We start from the raw sequence: 15588 nt of genomic DNA on the forward strand, positions 1-15588 counted from the left end.
GTCAATTTTATTTATCCTTTCAAAGAACCAGCTTTTGGCTTTGTTGATTTTTGCTATAGTCTCTTTTGTTTCTTTAGCATTTATTTCTGCCCTAATTTTTAAGATTTCTTTCCTTCTACTAACTCTGGGGTTCTCCAATTCTTCCTTTTCTAGTTGCTTTAGTTGTAGAGTTAGGTTACTTATTTGACTATTTTCTTGTTTGTTGAGGTATGCCTGTATTGCTATGAACTTTCCCCTTAGCACTGCTTTTACAGTGCCCCACAGGTTTTGGGTTGTTGTGTTTTCATTTTCATTAGTTTCTATGCATATTTTGATTTCTTTTTTGATTTCTTCTGTGATTTGTTGGTTATTCAGAAGTGTGTTGTTCAACCTCCATATGTTGGAATTTTTAGTAGTTTTTCTCCTGTAATTGAGATCTAATCTTAATGCATTATGGTCAGAAAAGATGCTTGGAATGATTTTGATTTTTTTGAATTTATCAAGTTTAGATTTATGGCCCAGGATGTGATCTATCCTGGAGAAGGTTCCATGAGCACTTGAAAAAAAGGTGAAATTCATTGTTTTGGGGTGAAATGTCCTATAGATATCAATTAGGTCTAACTGATCTAATGTATCATTTAAAGTTTGCATTTCTTTGTTAATTTTCTGTTTAGTTGATCTGTCCATAGGTGTGAGTGGGGTATTAAAGTCTCCCACTATTATTGTGTTATTGTTGATTTCCCCTTTCATACTTGTTAGCATTTGTCTTACATATTGCGGTGCTCCTATATTGGGTGCATATATATTTATAATTGTTATATCTTCTTCTTGGATTGATCCTTTGATCATTATGTAGTGGCCTTCTTTGTCTCTTTTCACAGCCTTTGTTTTAAAGTCTATTTTATCGGATATGAGTATTGCCACTCCTGCTTTCTTTTGGTCTCTATTTGCGTGGTATATCTTTTTCCAGCCCTTCACTTTCAGTCTGTATGTGTCCCTTGTTTTGAGGTGGGTCTCTTGTAAGCAGCATATAGAGGAGTCTTGTTTTTGTATCCATTCGGCCAGTCTTTGCCTTTTGGTTGGGGCGTTCAACCCATTTACATTTAAGGTAATTATTGATAAGTATGATCCAGTTGCCATTTACTTTATTGTTTTGGGTTCGGGTTTATACACCCTTTTCGTGTTTCCTGTCTAGAGAATATCCTTTAGAATTTGTTGGAGAGCTGGTTTGGTGGTGCTGAATTCTCTCAGCTTTTGCTTGTCTGTAAAGCTTTTGATTTCTCCTTCGTATTTGAATGAGATCCTTGCTGGGTACAGTAATCTGGGCTGTAGGTTATTGTCTTTCATCACTTTAAGTATGTCTTGCCATTCCCTCCTGGCCTGAAGAGTTTCTATTGAAAGATCAGCTGTTATCCTTATGGGAATCCCCTTGTGTGTTATTTGTTGTTTTTCCCTTGCTGCTTTTAATATTTGTTCTTTGTGTTTGATCTTTGTTAATTTGATTAATATGTGTCTTGGGGTGTTTCGCCTTGGGTTTATCCTATTTGGAACTCTCTGTGTTTCTTGGACTTCCGTGATTATTTCCTTCCCCATTTTAGGGAAGTTTTCAACTATTATCTCCTCAAGGATTTTCTCATGATCTTTCTTTCTGTCTCCTTCTTCTGGGACTCCTATAATTCGAATGTTGGAGCATTTCATATTGTCCTGGAGGTCTCTGAGATTGTCCTCATTTCTTTTAATTCGTTTTTCTTGTTTCCTCTCTGATTCATTTATTTCTACCATTCTATCTTCTATTTCACGAATCCTATCTTCTGCCTCCGTTATTCTACTATTTGTTGCCTCCAGAGTGTTTCTGATCTCATTTATTGCATTATTCATTATATTTTGACTCTTTTTTATTTCTTCTAGGTCCTTGTTAAACCTTTCTTGCATCTTCTCAATCCTTGTCTCTAGGCTATTTATCTGTGATTCCATTTAGATTTCAAGATTTTGGATCATTTTCACTATCAATATTCGGAATTCCTTCTCAGGTAGATTCCCTACTTCTTCCTCTTTTGTTTGGTTTGGTGGGCAACTCTCCTGTTCCTTTACCTGCTGAGTATTCCTCTGTCTCTTCATCTTGGTTATATTGCTGCGTTTCGGGTGGCCTTTTTATATTCTGGTAATTTGTGGAGTTCCCTTTATTATGGAGCTTCCTCACTGTGGGTGGGGTTCTATCAGTGGCTTGTCAAGGTTTCCTGGTTAGGGAGGCTTGTGTTGGAGTTCTGGTGGGTGGAGCTGGGTTTCTTTTCTCTGGAGTGCAGTGGAGTGACCAGTAATGGGTTATGAGACTTCAAAGGTTTTGGAATAATTTTGAGCTGCCTGTATATTGAAGCTCAGGGGAGTGTTCCTGTGTTGCTGGAGAATTTGAGTGGTATGTCTTGTTTTGGAACTTGTTGGTCCTTGGGTGGAGCTTGGTTTCAGTGTAGGTATGAAGGCATTTGATGAGCTCCTATTGCTTAATGTTCCCTGAATTCAAGAGTTCTCTAATGTTTTCAGGCTTTGGATTTAAGCCTCCTGCTTCTGGTTTTCAGTTTTATTTTTACAGTAGCCTCTAGACTTCTCCATCTATACAGCACCGATGATAAAACATCTAGATTAAAGATGAAAAGTTTCTCCGCATTGAGGGACACTCAAAGAGGTTCACTGAGTTACAAGGAGAAGAGAAGATGGAGGGGGTAGTTAGAGGTAACTGGAATGAGATGCGGTGAGATCAAAGAGGAGAGAGCAAGCTAGCCAATAGTCAGTTCCTAATGTGCGCTCTATAGTCTGGACCGCTGAGAGGTATTTACGGAGTTATACGGGGAAGAGGAGAGGGAGGAAGTAGACAGAGGTGACCAGGAGGATAAGAGAGAGGAATGAGAAGGAGAGAGACAAATCCTGCCAGTAACCAGTTCCTTAGGTGTTCTCCACTGTCTGGAACACACAGAGATTCACAGAGCTGGATAGAGAAGAGATGGGGGAGAAAAGATACAGAGGCCACCTGGTGGAGAAAAAGGAGAGTCCAAAGGAAAAGAGAGTGGTCAAGCCAGTAATCTCGCTCTCAGGTAAACTTGGGTAGTGAAGTTTGGGTTTTTAAAAGTACAAAATTGACAACAAAAACCCTAAGAGCAAAGATTAAAAATCTGTTTTTGAAGACAATGGTCTGCTTTTCTGGTTGCCTGATGTCCTCTGCCAGCCTACAGAAGTTGTTTTGTGGAGTTTGTTCGGCATTGAAATGTTCTTTTGAGGAATTTGTGAGGGAGAAAGTGGTCTTCCCGTCCTACTCCTCCGCCATCTTTATGCTTCTCTCCGTTCATATTCTTGATTATGTTTCACAGGTCCTTGAGGCTCATAATTTTTCTTGACTTATTTTATATCAATGGACTTGTCTCTAAATTCCCTAAATCTTTCTTTAGGCTATTAAAATCTTCTGTTTGGCCCTCCTCATCAACTTTTCATTTCAATTATTGTACTTTTCAATTTCAAAGTTAGTACATGGTTCTTTTATTATTATTATTATTAAATTCTTTCTCTTTATTAATATTCTCTATTTGTTGAAACATCACTGTCATACTTTAATTTTTAACATATGGTTTCCTATGGTTCTTTGAACATTTTTAAAATAGATGATTTATATATTTTTCTGGTAAGTCCAGTGTCGATGATCCCTCAGAGGTAAGTTTACAAAGATTACTTTTCCTCTGTGTATGTTCAGTTGCTTCAGTTTTGTGTGACTCTTTGTTACCCTGTGGAATGTAGCCCACCAATATCATCTGTTCATGGATTGTCCCAGCAGGAATACTGGAGTGGGTTGCCATTTCTTGCCTGGATCTTCCCAACTCAGGGATTAAAAAGGTGTCTCTTATGTCTCCTGGATTGACAGGCAGGTTCTTTACGACTAGCACTACCTGGGAAGCCCTGTATATAGGCCATCGATTTTTTAAAGGATTATTCAAATTAATACCATCTCTCTTTCTTATTTCCGGCAAGTCTAATTCAAATTTGAGATTAGAAACTATTGCTGGTGCATAAATGCATAGTTGATTCCCTACTAAGCTGCTCAGTAAGACTTTGTAAGTAACCTAGTCTTACACATACATTTGTTTTCCTCTTAAGTTTTCAAACATGTAATTATCTTATATGCCTGGTGAATGATTTTCATAACATTTTTGGTACATCCTTGTACAGTTAGGTTTAGTCACTCAGTTGTGTCCGACTCTGCAGCCCCATGAATCACAGCACGCCAGGCCTCCCTGTCCATCACCAACTCCCGGAGTTCACTCAGACTCACGTCCATCGAGTCAGGGATGCCATCCAGCCATCTCATCCTCTGTCGTCCCCTTCTCCTCCTGCCCCCAATCCCTCCCAGCATCAGAGTCTTTTCCAATGAGTCAACTCTTCGCATGAGGTGGCCAAAGTACTGGAGCTTCAGCTTTAGCATCATTCCTTCCAGAGAAATCCCAGGGCTGATATCCTTCAGAATGGACTGTTTGGATCTCCTTGCAGTCCAAGGGACTCTCAAGAGTCTTCTCCAACACCACAGTGCAAAAACATCACTTCGGTGCTCAGCCTTCTTCACAGTCCAACTCTCACATCCATACATGACCACTGGAAAAACCATAGCCTTGACTAGACGGACCTTAGTCGGCAAAGTAATGTCTCTGCTTTTGAATATGCTATCTAGGTTGGTCATAACTTTTCTTCCAAGGAGTAAGCGTCTTTTAATTTCATGGCTGCAATCACCATCTGCAGTGATTTTGGAACCCAAAAAATAAAGTCTGACACTCTTTCCACTGTTTTCCCGTCTGTTTCCCATGGAGTGATGGGACTAGATGCCATGATCTTCATTTTCTGAATGTTGAGCTTTAAGCCAACTTTTTCGCTCTCCTCTATCACTTTCATCAAGAGGCTTTTTAGCTCCTCTTCACTTTCTGCCATAAGGGTAGTGTCATCTACGAGTCTGAGGTTATTAATATTTCTCCCATCAATCTTGATTCCAGCTTGTGTTTCTTCCAGTCCAGCTTTCCTCATGATGTACTCTGCATAGAAGTTAAATAAGCAGGGTGACAATATACAGCCTTGATGTACTCCTTTTCCTATTTGGAACCAGTCTGTTGTTCCATGTCCAGTTCTAACTGTTGCTTCCTGACCTGCATACAGATTTCTCAAGAGGCAGGTTAGGTGGTCTGGTATTCCCATCTCTTTCAGAATTTTCCACAGTTTATTGTGATCCACACAGTCAAAGGCTTTGGCATAGTCAATAAAGCAGAAATAGATGTTTTTCTGGAACTCTCTTGCTTTTTCCATGATCTAGCAGATGTTGGCAATCTGACCTCTGGTTCCTCTGCCTTTTCTAAAACCAGCTTGAACATCAGGAAGTTCACGGTTCACGTATTGCTGAAGCCTGGCTTGGAGAATTTTGAGCATGAGTTTACTAGCATGTGAGATGAGTGCAATTGTGTGGTAGTTTGAGCATTCTTTGTCATTGCCTTTCTTTGGGATTGGAATGAAAACTGACCTTTTCCAGCCCTGTGGCCACTGCTGAGTTTTCCAAATTTGCTGGCATATTGAGTGGAGCACTTTCACAGCATCATCTTTCAGGATTTGAAAGAGCTCCACTGGAATTCCATCACCTCCACTAGCTTTGTTCGTAGGGATGCTTTCTAAGGCCCATTTGACTTCACATTCCAGGATGTCTGGCTCTAGATGAGTGATCACACCATCGTGATTATCTTGGTCATGAAGCTCTGTTTTGTACAGTTCTTCTGTGTATTCTTGCCACCTCTTCTTAATATCTTCTACTTCTGTTAGGTCCAGACCATTTCTGTCCTTTATCGAGCCCATCTTTGCATAAAATGTTCCCTTGGTATCTCTAATTTTCTTGAAGAGATCTCTAGTTTTCCCCATTCTGTTGTTTTCCTCTATTTCTTTGCATTGATTGCTGAAGAAGGCTTTCTTATCTCTTGCTGTTCTCTGGAACTCTGCATTCAGATGCTTATATCTTACCTTTTCTCCCTTGCTTTTCGCTTCTCTTCTTTTCACAGCTATTTGTAAGTCCTCCTCAGACATCCATTTTGCTTTCTTGCATTTCTTCTCCATGGGGATGGTCTTGATCTCTGTCTCCTGTACAATGTCATGAACCTCATTCCATAGTTCATCAGGCACTCCATCTATCAGATCTAGGCCCTTAAGTCTATTCCTCACTTCCACTGTATAATCATAAGGGATTTGACTTAGGTCACACCTGAATGGTCTAGCGGTTTTCCCTACTTTCTTCAATTTGAGTCTGAATTTGGTAATAAGGGGTTCATGTTCTGAGCCACAGTCAGCTCCTGGTCTTGTTTTTGTTGACTGTATAGAGCTTCTCCATCTTTGGCTGCAAAGAATATAATCAATCTGATTTTGGTGTTGGGGAGTAGTGGCGATGTGGGTGCAGGAGGGCCTGGAGAAGCTATCCCATGTTGAAGATCAGGAAGGGCAGCGGTAAGGAGATACACCTTGTCCAAGGTAAGGAGCAGGGCCTGTGCTTTGCTGGAGCAGCCATGAAGAGATACCCCACGCCCAAGGTAAGAGAAACTCAAGTAAAATGGTAGGTGTTGCAAGAGGGCATCAAAGGGCAGTCACACTGAAACTGTACTCACAGAAAACTAGTCAATCTAATCACACTAGGGTCACAGCCTTGTCTAACTCAATGAGACCAAGCCATGCCCCCCGGGAAACCCAAGATGGGCAGGTCATGGTGGAGAGGTCTGACAGAATGTGGTCCACTGGAGAAGGGAATGACAAATCACTTCCCTATTCTTGCCTTGAGAACCCTATGAACAGTATGGAAAGGCAAAATGATAGGATATTGAAAGAGGAACTCCTCAGGTCATTAGGTGCCCAATATGCTACTAGAGATCAGTGGAGAAATAACTCCAGAAAGAATGAAGGGATGGAGCCATAGCAAAAACAATACCCAGCTGTGGATATGACTGGTGATAGAAGCAAGGTCCGATGCTGCAAAGAGCAATATTGCATAGGAACCTGAAATGTCAGGTCCATGAATCAAGGCAAATTGAAAGTGGTCAAACAAGAGATGGCAAGAGTGAATGTTAACATTCTAGGAATCAGAGAAGTTAAATGGACTGGAATGGGTGAATTTAACTCAGATGACCATTATATCTACTACTGAGGGCAGGAATCTCTCAGAAGAAATGGAGTAGCCATCATGGTCAACAAAAGAGTCCGAAATGCAGTACTTGGATGCAATCTCAGAAACGACAGAATGATCTCTGTTCATCTCCGAGGCAAACCACTCAATATCACAGTTATCCAAGTCTATGCCCCAACCAGTAATGCTGAAGAAGCTGAAGTTCAACTGTTTTATGAAGACCTAGAAGACCTTTTAGAACTAACACCTAAAAAAGATGTCCTTTTCATTATAGGGGACTGGAATGCAAAAGTAGGAAGTCAAGAAACACCTGGAGGAACAGGCAAATTTGGCCTTGGAATGCAGAATGAAGGAGGGCAAAGACTAATAGAGTTTTGCCAAGAAAATGCACTGGTCATAGCAAACACCCTCTTCCAACAACACAAGAGAAGACTTTGCACATGGACATCACCAGATGGTCAACATCCTTGTACATTTCCTGCTTATTATGAATGAGACCCAAGACAACTAACAGTAGCATTTCTGAATGACTTTTTAATCATAATATTACTTACTCAGATCATATTTGTATTAAAATATAAACACAATATTAGTCAAGAGGCTCTACTATATAAGATTTTCTTCTAGAGTGCCTTTGATAATTAGAAGAAAAATAAAAGCATAATGTTTTATCTTAAGCAGTTAAATATAGTTAGCTCCCTCAAGTCCAGAGAAACAGATTTTTTCCCCAGGTGATTGCAATATTATATTGACACATGTGTAAGCATAAGGCGTAAACTGTAGCAATTTCATGTATGTATATCTGGTAAAATAGTTACCACAACAAGGTAAGTTAACACCTTATTCCTTCACATACTTGCCATATTTTTGTGGTGATGACTTTAAAGATCTATGCTTTCAACATTTCAAGTATATAATGCATGTTAGTTCACTTCAGTCGTGTCCAACTCTCTGTGGTTCTATGGACTGTAGCCTGCCAGGCTCCTCTGTTCTTGTGATTCTCCAGGCAAGAATACTGGAGTGGGTTGCCACGCTCTCCTTCAGGGAATCTTACTAACCCAGAGATTGAACCTGCATCTCTTATATCTCCCACATTGGCAAACAGGTTCTTTACCACTAGTGCCACCTGGGAAGTTCAAATATATAATACTGTATTGTTAATTATATATATATGATGCTGTATATTCATTTTATTACCAGAATAAATTCATTCTGTATCTAGAAGTTTTTACCCTTTGACCAACATCACTATATTTTCCCTATCTCTCAGGCCCTGACAGCCACAATTATACTCTTCTTTTCCATGACAGCAAACATTTTTAGACACATACATATCAATGAGAGCATAAAGTCTTTCTCTGACTTATTTCACTTAGCATAATGCATTCAAGATCCACACACACATATTGTTACAAAAGATAGTATTCCTCCTTTACCCAGAGTAGAACATATATATATATATTTGTTGTTATTGTTTAGTCACTAAGTCATGTGCGACTCTTTGCGAACCCATGGATTGCAGCACACCACTCTCCTGGAGTTTGCTCAAATCCATGTCCATTGAGTTGACTTCCTTTAGGATTGACTGGTTTGATCTCCTTGCAGTCCAAAGGATGCTCAAGAGTCTTCTTCAGCACCACAATCAAAAGCATCAGTTCTTTGTGCTCACACACACACCACATTTTCTTTATTCATTCATTCACCAGTGGATAAGTAGGATGTTTCTATGTCTTGGCTATTGTGAATAATGCTGCATTAAACATGAGGGTGAATATATTTGAGAAAGGTTTTTGCTTCCTTTGGATACATACCCAAATGGAAAAGGGAATGGCAAACCATTTCAGTGTTCCTGCCTCAAGAACCCCATGAACAGTATGAAAAGCAAAAGATATGACATTGGCAGATGAGACCTCCAGCCCAGTAGATGGTCAACATGCTACTGGGGAAGAGTGGAGAAATAACTCCAGAAAGAATGAAGAGGCTGGCCCAAAGCAGAAATGATACTCAGTTGTGGATGTGCCTGGTGGTGAAACTAAAGTCTGATGCTGTAAAGAACAATATTGGATAGGAACCTGAAATGTGAGGTCCATGAATCAATGTAAATTGGACATGGTCAAGCAGGACATGGCAAGAGTGAACATCAAAATTTTAGAAATCAGTGAAATAAAATGAATGAGAACAGGCAAACTTAATTCAGATGACCATTGTATCTACTACTGTGGAAAACAGTCCCTTAGAAGAAATGGAGTAACCCTCATAGTTAACGAAAGAGTCTGAAATGCAATACTTGAGTACTTGAGTAAAATCTCAGAAATGACAGAATGATCTTGATTTGTTTCCAGGGCAAACTCTTCAATATCAGAGCAATCCAAGTCTATGTCCCAACCTCTAATGCCAAAGAAACTGAAGTTGAATGTTTCTATGAAGACCTACAAGACCTTCTAGAATTAACACTAAAAAAAAGATGTCCGTTTCATCTCAGGGGATTGGAATACGAAAGTGGAAAGTTAGGAGATACTGAAGTAACAGCTAAGTCTGGTCTTGGAATACAAAATGAAGCAGGGCAAAGGCTAACAGTGTTTTGCCAAGAGGACACACTGGTCATAGCAAACAGCCTCTTCCAACAACACAAAAGATGACTCTACACATGGACATCACCAGATGGTCCATACTGACCACCTGAAATCAGATGCCAACAAAGGTCCATCTAGTCAAACTATGGTTTTTCCATTAGCCATGTATGGATGTTAGAATTGGACTATAAAGAAAACTGAGCATTAAAGAATTGATGCTCGTGAACTGTGGTGTTGGAGAATACTTTTGAGAGTCCCTCACACAGCAAGGACATCCAACCAGTTCATCCTAAAGGAAATCAGCCCCGAATATTCATTGGAAGGACTGATGTTGAAGCTGAAACTCCAATACTTTGGCCACCTGATGCGAAGAACTGACTCATTGGAAAAAACCTTGATGAAGACTGAAGGCAGGAGGAGAAGGGGATGACAGAGGCTGAGATTTGGATGGCATCACTGACTCAATGGACATGAGTCTGAGTAAAATCTGGGAGTTGGTAATGACAGCGAGGCCTGGTGTGCTGCAGTTCATGGGATCACAAAGAGTCGGACACGGCTGAGCGACTGAACTGAACTGATATTCTTTGCAGCTGAAGATGAAGACAGTTTACATTGCCGGGGTCTAGCCCCAGTGGATCCAGGGAATTCGAAGAGGAGACAGCGTCGGCGAGGAGAGATTAGGAAAGAATAGCATAGAGGAGAAAATAGAGGAGAAAAGAGGCTGAAATTCCTTGGTTTACATAGAAAGCCAATAAAGACCCAAGACAAGGAGCTTGCACCGTCTATGTAGGCCACAGGCGCCCGCTTGAATAGCAGAGTGTGCCCCACCTTGGGCTCCCTCTCATGTGGGTCTTAGAAGCCAAGGCAAATAAGGAGACACGGCGAGCCTCTATGCTCCAGATGGGAATTCAGCCTGAAAAGGGAGACTAAGAAAAGAACGACATGGGGGGAGCCAACCATCAGTGCAAGACCCACAGCTTTATTTTTAAAGGCAGCTTATATACTCCAAGTTGTACATAAAGAAATAATGGAATATGCAGAGTTATGCAGGGGCAGCAGTCCTGACCCTTATTGAAACCAGGCTTTCTTTTTATATACCTTCCTATATACAAAAGGTCTCAGGTGATTTACATATCTTCTTGCCAAGAGGCCTGTTAACATTTTTATGGCTCTATTCCTAGGTAAATGTCTATCAATCAGAAAACTCATTTTCCCTTGAAGTGTTTTTTCTTTAATCTGCATCACATCAAAGTACTAAATAAAGTTACATTCCTGCATAACAAAGGTGCCGTGGGTTATAACAAAGAAAGTACTTAACTCAAAGATCTAATGTTGCTAATGCCAGGGCTACTACCTGTTTTTTCTGCATACCAACTATATCAACTAATAAAATATGTGAAAACTTGGCGGCAAGTATTGGCTCAACAATGAAACCCTTAATTAGTCCTATTCTAATGATTTTGACTCCTTGGAAGCCCCTATATTCCTAGGATGTTTTAAGCTTCTTGTGCCTCTTGCAGTCGGGAGGCTGTAAACAATCACATGCTTAGCTGTAAGAGTCCGGATAAACCTGTCAGGCAGGGTAGGAAGCCATCAAAGGGGTTTTTGGATTGAAACACTCTTATTACGCCTAGGAGACTTATTATCTAAAAGCTCTAAATTAACTTTTTCCGGAAAATGGTGGTGGGGGGACAGCCTCTTGTTAATGTCAGAGGAGTTGGTGAAAGGCATAATATAGTAAGGCAGACAGATTCTGGTTTTGGGGTAGATGCTCGAGTAGGTCCAGGAAGGTTCCCTCAAGATCCAGCTTACCTTTGCCTGCCGGGTCTCTTCCTCATGACCTTTGCCATGGGTGGGATTCCTTGTGCTGGTTCCCGGCATTACATAGTCAGCAAAAACAAGACTTGGAGCTGACTGTGACTGAGATCATGAGCGCCTTACTGTAAAATTCAATTTTAAACTGAAGAAAGTAGGGAAAACCTCTAAGCCATTCAATTATGACATAAATCAAATCCCTTATGATTGTAGAGTAGAGGTGATGATTTAAGGCATTAGAACTAGTAGACAGGGTGCCTGAAGAACTATGGGTAGAGATTCATTATTGGAGGAGGTGACCAAAACCATCCTCAAGTAAAACAAATTCAAGAAGTCAAAGTGGTTGTCTGAGGAGGTCTTACAAATAGCTGAGAGAAGAAGAGAAGCAGAAGGCAAAAGAGAAATAGAAAGATATACCCATCTGAAAGCAGAGATCCAGAGAATGGCAAGGAGAGATAAGAAAGCCTTCTTAAGTGAGCAACACAAAGAAACAGAGGAAAACAACAGAATGGGAAAGTCGAGATCTCTTTGGGAAAATCTGAGGTACCAAAGGAATATTTCATGCCAAGATGGGCATCATAAGGGACAGAAATGGCAAGAACGTAACAGAAGCAGAAGAGATTAAGAAGAGCTGGCAAGAATACACAGAAGAACTATACAAAAAAGATCTTAATGACACAGATAGCCATGATGTTATGATCACTCACCTGGAGCCGGACATCCCAGAGTGTGAGGTCAGGTGGGACTTGGGAAGCATCACTATAACAAAGCTACTGGAGATGATGGAATTCCAACTGAGTTATTTCAAATCCTAAAAGATGATGCTGTTTAAGTGTTGCACTCAATATTCTGGCAAATTTGGAAAACTCAATAATGACCACTACACTGGAAAATATCAGTCCCAAAGAAAGGAAATGGTAAAGAATGTTCAAACTAATGTACAATTGCACGCATTTCACATGCTAGCAAGGTAATAGTCAAAATCCTTCAAGCTAGGCTTCAACAGTACATGAATTGATAACTTCCATATGTACAAGGTGGATTTAGAAGAGGCAGAGGAACCAGAGATCAAATTGTCAACTTCCACTGAATCATAGAAAAAGCAAGAGGATTCCATAAAACCATCTACTTCTGCTTTATTGACTATGCTAAAGTGTTTTACTTTGTGGATCACAAGAAACTGTGGAAAATTCCTAAAGAGATTGGAATACCAGACCATCTTACCTGCTTCCTGAGAAATCTGTATGCAGGTCAAGAAGCAATAGTTAGAACTGTACATGAAACAAAAGACTAGTTCAAAATTGAGGAAGGAGTATGTCAAAGTTATTTATTGTCACCCTGCTGATTTAACTTATATGTAAAGTACATTATGCAAAATACTGGGCTGAATGAATCACAAGCTGGAATCAAGATTGCCGGGAGACATATCAACAACTTTTAATATGCAGATAATACCACTGTGATGGCATAAAATGAAGAGGAACTAAAGAGCCTCTTGATGGGGTTGAAAGAGGAGAGTTAAAAACCTGGCTTAAAACTCAACATTCAAAAAACTAAGATCATGGCACCCAGTCACATCACTTCATGGCAAATAGATGGGGGAAATATGGAAACAGTGGCAGATTTTATTTTCTTGGGCTCCAAAATCACTGTGGACAGTGACTGCAGCCATGAAATTAAAAGACGCTTGCTCCTTAGAAGAAAAGCTATGACAAACCTAGACAGCATGTTAAAGACCAGAGACATCACCTTGCTGACAAAGAAAGTATGGTCAAATCTATGGTTTTTCCAGTAGTCATGTACAGATGTGAGAGTTGGACCATATAGAAGGCTGAGGGATGAAAAGTTGATGCTTTTGAATGGTGGTGCTGGAGAAGACTCCTGAGAGTCCCTTGGACAGCAAAGAGATCAAACCAGTCAATCCTAAAGGAAATCTATTCTAAATATGCTTTGGAAGGGTTGATGCTGAAGCTGAAGCTCCAATACTTTGACCACCTATGTGAAAAGCTGACTCATTGGAAGAGACCCTGACGCTGGGAAAGAATGATGGCAAAAGGAGAAGGGGTCAGGTAAGGATGAGATGGTTAGATAATATCACAGACTCAATGGACATTTTCCATGAATTTGAGCACAGTGTGGGACAAGGTGAAGGACAGGTAAGCCTGGTATGTTGCAGTTCATGGAATAGCAAAGGGTTGGACACAACTTAATGACTGAACAGCAAGATACCAAAAAGTGAGACTGCTGAAACGTATGGTAGCTCTCAAAATTTTTTGAGAAATTACCATACTGTTTTACCTAGTAGTTATAATAATTTATGTTCCTATCAACAGTACACGAGTTATATTTCATCTTGCCAATACATGTCTCTTGCCTTTTTGAATACAGTCTTCCCAGTAATGAGAGGTAACATTGCATTGTGGTTTCTATGTGCGTTTCTCTGATTATTAGTGGTGCTGAGCATCTTTTCATATAACTTTTGATCAATTGTATGTCTTCTCTGGAAAAATGCTTATTTAAGTCTTCTGTTCATCTCTTAAAATTAATTTATTTTAATCGGAGACTACAACTGGAGAAGGGAATGGCAAACCATTTCAGTATTCTTGCCTTGAGAACCCCATGAACAATATGAAAGGCAAAATGATAGGATATTGAAAGGGGAATTCCACGGGTTGGTAGGTGCCCAATATGCTACCGGAGATTAGTAGAGAAATAACTCCAGAAAAAATGAAGGGATGGAGCCAAAGCAAAAACAATACCCAGCTGTGGATGTGACTGGTGATGCTGTAAAGAGCAATATTTCATAGGAACCTGGAATGTCAGGTCCATGAATCAAGGCAAATTAGAAGTAGTCAAACAGGCGATGGCAAGAGTGAACGTAGACATTCTAGGAATCAGAGAACTAAAAAGGACTGGAATGGGTGAATTTAACTCAGATGACCATTATATCTACTACTGCAGGCAGGAATCCCTAAGAAGAAATGGAGTAGCCATCATGGTCAACAAAAGAGTCCGAAATGCAGTACTTAGATGCAGTCTCAAAAACGACAGAATGATCTCTGTTCGTCTCTAAGGCAAACCATTCAATGTCACAGTAATCCAAGCCTGTGCCCGAACCAGTAAGGCTGAAGAAGCTAAAGTTGAATGGTTCTATGAAGATCAACAAGACCTTTTAGAAATAATACCCAAAAAAGATGTCCTTTTCATTATAGGGGACTGGAATGCAAAAGTAGGAAGTCAAGAAACAACTGGAGTAACAGGTAAATTTAGCCTTGGAGTACAGAATGAAGCAGGGCAAAGGCCAATAGAGTTTTGCCAAGAGATTGCACTGGTCATAGCAAACACCCTCTTCCAACAACACAAGAGAAGACTCTACACATGGACATCACCAGATGGTCAACACCGAAATCAGACTGATTATATTCTTTGCAGCCAAAATGGAGAAGCGCTATACAGTCAGCAAAAACAAGACTGGGAGCTGACTGTGGCTCAGATCATGAACTCCTTGTTGCCAAATTCAGACTTAAATTGAAGAAAGTGGGGAAAACCACTTGACCATTCAGATATGATCTAAATCAAATGTCTTATGATTATACAGTGGAAGTGAGAAATAGATTCAAGGAATTAGATCTGATAGACAGAGTGTCTGAAAACTATGGACAGAAGTTTGTGACATTGTACAGAAGACAGGGATCAAGACCATCCCCATGGAAAGAAAATGCAAAGAAGCAAAGTGGCTATCTGAGGAGGCCTTACAAATAGCTGTGAAAAGAAGAGAAGTGAAAAGCCAAGGCGAAAAGAAGAGATATAAGCATCTGAATGCAGAGATCCAAAGAATAACAAGGAGAGACAAGAAAGCCTTCCACAGTGGTCAATGCATAGAAATAGGGGAAGATGATAGAATAGGAAAGACTAGAGATCTCTTCAAGAAAATTAGAGATACCAAGGGAACATTTCATTGAAAGATGGGCTCGATAAAGGACAGAAATGGTCTGGACCTAACAGAAGTAGAAGATATTAAGAAGAGGTGGCAAGAATACACAGAAG

Source organism: Capricornis sumatraensis, chromosome 3 (genome assembly GCF_032405125.1).
Source record: "Capricornis sumatraensis isolate serow.1 chromosome 3, serow.2, whole genome shotgun sequence".
NCBI lineage: Eukaryota > Metazoa > Chordata > Mammalia > Artiodactyla > Bovidae > Capricornis > Capricornis sumatraensis.